Genomic DNA, 6,691 nt, shown 5'->3' on the forward strand with positions numbered 1-6,691 from the left:
TGCCCAGGGCCAACTTTGCTCCAGTGGAGCCTTGGCTGTGGGAGGGGAAGAGAGAGATAGAGAGAAAGGAGAAGGGGAAGAGTGGAGAAGCAGATGGGCGCTTCTCCTGTGTGCCCTGGCTGGGAATTGAACCCAGGACTTGCACACGCTGGGCCGATGTTCTGCCGCTGAGCAACCGGAAGGGCCTTTATTTTTTATATATATATAACAATTTCTGATTTCCCACTGAGGAAATAAGATCTGAAGAGATAGCTGCTCCAAGTGTCCCAGCTCCTCAGCCTGTGTGTTTCTTGCTGGAACTCGAGGAGATCTGGAGTCTTGGGTGAGACTCTTGGGACAAGTTTCTTGAGTCCAAATTTCAGATTCACTCCTTGCTGGATGTGAAAACTTGGGAACCTGCTGGTGTACAACATAATGATTGGATATTTGTACATATTGCAAAATGATGATCACAGTAAGTCTCGTTAACATCTGTCATCTCCCATAGTTGCAATTTGTTGTGATGAGAACCTTTAAAATCCACTCCCTTCACCACCCTTACGTACACAGATGTCAAGTGTTAAACTGGAGCTGGTGAGTTTCCCAGGTGTTCAACTTACTCAAAGGAAGGAGCACTTAGGGCAACACCTTGAAGAGTAGAGGAACTCAAGGAACTGACTTTGCCCTACTAGGGGACATTTGTCAGAGTCTGGAGACAATTTTGGTCATCATGACTGGAGGGCAGGGTGGGTGTCGCTCCTGACATTTAGCAGGTGGAGGCCAGATATGCCACTTAACAGCCTACAGTACAAGGGACAGTGCCCCATAGCAAAGAGTGATCAGACCCAAATGTCAATAACATTGAAGTTGAAAAGCACAGGTTCCCTTCCTTTCTCCCTCTCTCTCTCTCTCTCTCTCTCTCTGTGTGTGTGTGTGTGAAAGAGATAGAGAGAGAGACAGAGACAGACAGGCAGGAAGGGAGAGAGATGAGAAGCATCAATTATTCATTGCAGCTCCTTATTTGTTCATTGATTACTTTCTCATATGTGCCTTGACAGGGAGAGGGGCTACAGCAAACAGAGTGACCCCTTTCTCAAGCCAGCAACTTTGTGCTTCAGGCCAGCAACCTTTGGATTCAAGCCAGCAACCATGGGGTCATGTCTATGATCCTATACGCAAGCCAGTGACCCCATGCTCAAGCTGGCGACCTTGGGGTTTGAACCTGGGCCCTCCACGCCCCAGTCCAACACTCTATCCACTGTGCCACTGCCTGGTCAGGCACAGTTTCCTTTCCTTGTGTCTCCTTGCTAAAAACATTACCTAGGCTGTTTAACTGTTTGTCTCCTTGGCAACTGGCACCTTTGGGCATTAGTAATGATCTGTTGACCAAATAAATGTGCAGCAAGAGCCTGTCATCAAAGCCCGGGGCAGGCAGGGGGAAGCAGCATGCCCCTGAATGCTACTGGTGACCTAGTGTCCCTGCAGACAGGTGTCAACCTAAAAGTAAAAGGACCTCTCAAAGTAAGAGGCTACAACCATTCATTTGAGAGCAAGAAGTTGGGATGGATGGATTCAGGCGGAAGCCCACACAGAGCTCTGGATTAGGAGACAAAGGCAAGTGGTCCTTATGAAGAAGGGGAAGGGGGCAGTTCAGCCACAGAAGGAAGGCACTGCTCCTGGTGCAGATAACATCACATAGCGATGTTCTGAATAATGTTCTGAATTTTCAGTCCAGGAGTCATACTATGTATAGGCTTTCTCATTATCTTTGCAAAGAGTTGTTTTCAGGACACAGTCTTTCTTCAGGCCCAGTCCAAAGGTTATTTTGCCCTGCTTTAACACCCCAAGTTTTGAGGCATAAGACGTGCAAGGTAGCTCCCCTGGCAAGGCAGCTCCAGATCCATCTTAAGGTGATTCCATTTCTATTATTATTATTATTATTATTGATGTAGGTGCGTAAAACTGTAGCTTTCCAACCCAGTTAGGGGCAAAAAGAATAATAAAAAGAAACGAGTTCACGGATTCCAGGGAAGTTTCGGAGCAGAGAGCAGGCACCCAGGCACAATGCTAGTTGCTCCCCCGTATACCATTATTATCCTATTTTCTACCTTCTTTATTTTTCAATCACAATGGACACTCAATATTACTTATTACTTTCAGGGGTACAACATGGTGGTTAGACAGTTATATAACTTATGAAGTGACCCACCCCCTTAATTCCCTCCCCATAATTCTAGCCATATAACCCACAGCTCAGATGAGTCTCACCCTTGCATCTGGCCCAGCCACCTCTCCCCCAAGGCGCATGCGCTCACTGTTTCCTGGCAGGCATGGTGTGTGTGACGTCACAACGCAAGGGGCGGGGAGCAAGCAAAAGGTGTGGCTTTGGTGACCGTCCACGCTCAGTAAGGTCAAGTGACATCGAGCCCCCAGCCAATTCAAGGCCTGCAAACAAACAGGTCAACCACTGTGGCGGGACCTGAAAAGTGGACATAAAGAAGGAACGCCAGCGTCGGGGACACTTTCACTGCCATCAGCAAGCAGCCTTGTCGCCCGACGGTCACTTCTGGACCTGGAATGGGGGGAATTTCCAGCTCTCCTTCGGTTCAGCGCGCTGAACTACAACTCCCGGAAGCCTCTGCGGCAACCTCCCTCCTCCTCCTCCTCCTCCTTTCCTGTTTCCCCAGCAAATAACAGATGGCGATGGCGCTGACGAGTGCTTTCTCTGCACGAAGTCATCTCTGGATGTAGGCCCTTGGGTCACAATCTTTTTTTTTTTTTTTTTACAGAGAGGGATAAATAGGGACAGACAGACAGAAACAGAGAGAGATGAGAAGCATCAATCATCATTTTTTCATTTTGACACCTTAGTTGTTCAATGATTGCTTTCTCATATGTGCCTTGACCACGGTCCTTCAGTAGACAGAGCAAGTAACTAACCCCTTGCTCGAGCCAGTGACCTTGGAAGCTGGTGAACCTTGCTCAAACCAGATGAGCCCACGCTCAAGCTGGTGGCCTCAGGGTCTCAAACCTCGGTCTTTCTCATCCCAGTCCCATGCTCTATCCACTGCAACACCGCCTGGTCAGGCGTCTTTTTTTTTTTTTTTTTTTTTTTTGGTATTTTTCTGAAGTTGGAAACCGGGAGGCAGTAAGACAGACTCCTGCATGCGCCCAACCGGGATCCACCCAGCATGCCCACCAGGGGGCAATGCTCTGCCCATCTGGGGAGCCTGAGGCAGAGGCCACAGAGCCATCCTCAGAGCCCGTACCAATTTTGCTCCAATGGAGCCTTGGCTGCGGGAGGGGAAGAGAGAGACAGCGAGGAAGGAGAGGGGGAGGGATGGAGAAGCAGATGGGCGCTTCTCCTGTGTGCCCTGGCCGGGAATCGAATCCGGGACTCCTGCACGCCAGGCCAACGCTCTACCACTGAGCCAACTGCCCAGGGCCCAGGCATCTTTTTTGTTTTTCTTTATGAACAAGTACTCCTTCCGTTTCTCTGCTTCTTTGAGCCTACGACACCCAGAAGTCTTTGCGCTGCTCTGGAGGGTTGCCTTAGAGACAGCGGGGACGCTGGAAGTGGGAGGAAGGAGAAGAGGCCCAGGCGGAAGAGGAATTCTGATTAGTGGAGAAGCCACTCTGCCTGCTTGAAACGGAAGTGAGTGCACCCCCCCCCCCAAGTATCCCTCTATCCCCCCCCAACCCCTCCTCACCAGTGTCCTAATGAGATGCTTAGTCTCCATGGTAACAACCCTTCTCTCTGGCATACAACAGATTCCCAGGGGTGGGGGGGAGGTTTCATTCTGAACCCCACCCCCTCTTTCAGTTCGCCCATCCTGTCACCCATTCTGGGCCTGGGTCTCCCCTTTGGTGAAATGATACGTGGAGCTCCTTCTGTGCCCCTTCCTAGTTCTGGGACCCTCAGGCAAAGTACACACGTTCCGTGCCACAGTTTCCTAATCTAAAAATGAAGATGATGCTAGAACAGGGGTAGTCAACCTTTTTATACCTACTTTTTAGACCACTTTTGTATCTCTGTTAGTAGTAAAATTTTCTAACCACTCACCGGTTCCACAGTAATGGTGATTTATAAGTAGGAAAGTAACTTAACTTTATAAAATTTATAAAGCAGAGTTACAGCAAGTTAAAGCACATAATAATAATTGCATACCAAGTACTTTTTTTTTTTTAACAGAGACAGAGAGAGTCAGAGAGAGGGACAGATAGTTTTTCGTTGCGACACCTTAATTGTTCATCAACTGCCCCCTCATATGTGCCTTGACCACAGGCCTTCAGCAGACCGAGTAACCCCTTGCTCAAGCCAGCGACCTTAGGTCCAAGCTGGTGAGCTTTTTCTTTTTCTGTTCAAGCCAGATGAGCCTGTGCTCAAGCTGGCGACCTTGGGGTCCCGAACCCGGGTCCTCTGCATCCCAGTCCAATGCTCTATCTACTGCGCCATCGCCTGGTCAGGCCATACCAAGTACTTTATGTCGGATTTTCACTAAGTTTGGCAGAATAAATCTTTATAAAACAACTTACTATAGTTAAATCTATCTTTTTATTTATACTTTGGTTGCTCCGCTACTGCCCACCATGGAAGCTGGAATGCACACTAGTGGGCAGTAGGGACTAGGTTGACTACCACTGTGCTAGAACCTGACTGGTATCCTTGTTATGAAGTTTAAAGAGCCCAGCCCAGGCCGGGTAGATCAGTGCATAAACCATGGTCCTGGAGCATCAAGGTCGCAGGTTTGATTCCCAATCAGGGCACATAGGAGAGGCAATCAAGGGACAAATAGGTGGAACGAGTTGATGCTTCTCTCTCTCTTCCTTCTCCCTCATTCTTTCTCTCTCTCAAATCAATGAAAAAGTCTTAAAACTAAAAAAAAATTTTTTTAAATGACATTTAAGGAGACCTAGGACAGGGCCCTGTACACAATGATCAGTCCGATGCTGACGCCTTTATTTATGTTTTGGGATTTGGGCAAGTGCCCCACCCCCTCTGGGGTTCAGTGTGTGGATCTGCCAGATTGGCTCAGAAAGTTAATTTTTTTTTTCAGTTCTTTTTGAGGCTTTATCATTAGCGAGGGAGTAAGTATATGTGTAACACCTAAGTTTTACCAACCTCTTCTGTATCGGATTGTATCTCTTTCCATCGTATTTACTGTTAGGACTGTGTTTATGCAAGTGGTAGTGGCTATCCATGAGGGGCCGTACAATGAAGCTGCATTTTAAAGGTACACTTTGGGCCCTGGTAGGTTAGTTCAGTCGGTTAGAGCGTCATCCAGAAAGGCCAAGGTTGCGGATTCCATCCCAGGGTCAGGGCACATGTGGGAAGCGGCCAATGAATGCACAACTAAGTGGAACAAATGAATGCTTCTCCCCCTCTCTCTGTTTCTCTAAAATCAAACAATTTTTAAAAAGCACACAAGAGAAGTGCCCATCTGCTTCTCTACCCTTCCCCCCTCTCCTTTCTCTCTGTCTCTCTCTTTCTCTCCTGCAGCCAAGGCTCCAATGGACCAAAGTTGGCCCCGGCGCTGAGGACAGCTCCATGGGCTCTGCCTCAGGCACTTGCAACGGAGCAACTCCCCAGATGGGCAGAGCATCGCCCCCTAGTGAGCATTCTGGGTGGATCCCAGTGGGGTGCATGCGGGGAGTCTGTCTGCCTGCCTCCCTGCTTCTCACTTCAGAAAAATACAAAAAATAAAAAGTACACTTTGTACATTCACGGGTTCTCAGTCTGGGTTGTATATCCCAGGCAGCTCTGGAGATGCTTCAGGTGTTTGGGGCTGATCCATGCTGCTATGACATTCATTCATTTGTTTTGTTCCTACATCCTAAAGAGGTCTTTGCTTGTTCCATCTTTGACTTGATTCAGTAACTCAACCCTTTCCCCTCAACTAACTGTCAGGTCACCCTGTTCCCTCAACTAACAGCTGGGGAAGACTCCAATGTCTTGCCTCTCCCCAGACAATGCTGGCATTCTGTGGTTCCGTGGACTGAAGGTTTGTGTCCCCCACCCCCCAAGTCCATACGTCAAAGCCCAATCTCGCCTGACCAGGCGGTGGCGCAGTGGATAGAGCGTTGGACTGGGATGCAGAGGACCCAGGTTCGAGACCCCAAGGTCGCCAGCTTGAGTGCGGGCTCATCTCCTTTGAGGAAAAGCCCACCAGCTTGAACCCAAGGTCGCTGGCTCCAGCAAGGGGTTACTCGGTCTGCTGAAGGCCCGCAGTCAAGGCACATATGAGAAAGCAATCAATGAACAACTAAGGTGTTGCAACGCGCAATGAAAAACTAATGATTGATGCTTCTCATCTCTCTCTGTTCCTGTCTGTCTGTCCCTGTCTATCCCTCTCTCTGACTTACTCTCTGTCTCTGTAAATAAATAAATAAATATTTAAAAAAAAAAAAAAAAGCCCAATCTCCAATGCGATAGATTTGGAAGGGGGACCTTTGGGCAGTGATTGGGTTTGAATGAGGTCATGGGGTGGAGTGCTCCCTCCTCCACCCTTCTATGATGGGATAGGCGCCCTTAGATGCAGGAATTCCAGTCGTTTTCCAGATGGAGAGCTGAGGCATCACCGAGTCCCTGGGGCGTCCGGAGGTGGAGCTGGGATACACTTGTTTGAGGGGAGGGTTTAACCCCAGAGCCCAGGCCCTCCTTGAGTTAAGCTACGGCGGGGAGTGGGGAACGCTCACTCCAAAACAGATCTTC

The sequence above is a fragment of the Saccopteryx leptura genome, chromosome 3, assembly GCF_036850995.1.
Source record: "Saccopteryx leptura isolate mSacLep1 chromosome 3, mSacLep1_pri_phased_curated, whole genome shotgun sequence".
Lineage (NCBI taxonomy): Eukaryota > Metazoa > Chordata > Mammalia > Chiroptera > Emballonuridae > Saccopteryx > Saccopteryx leptura.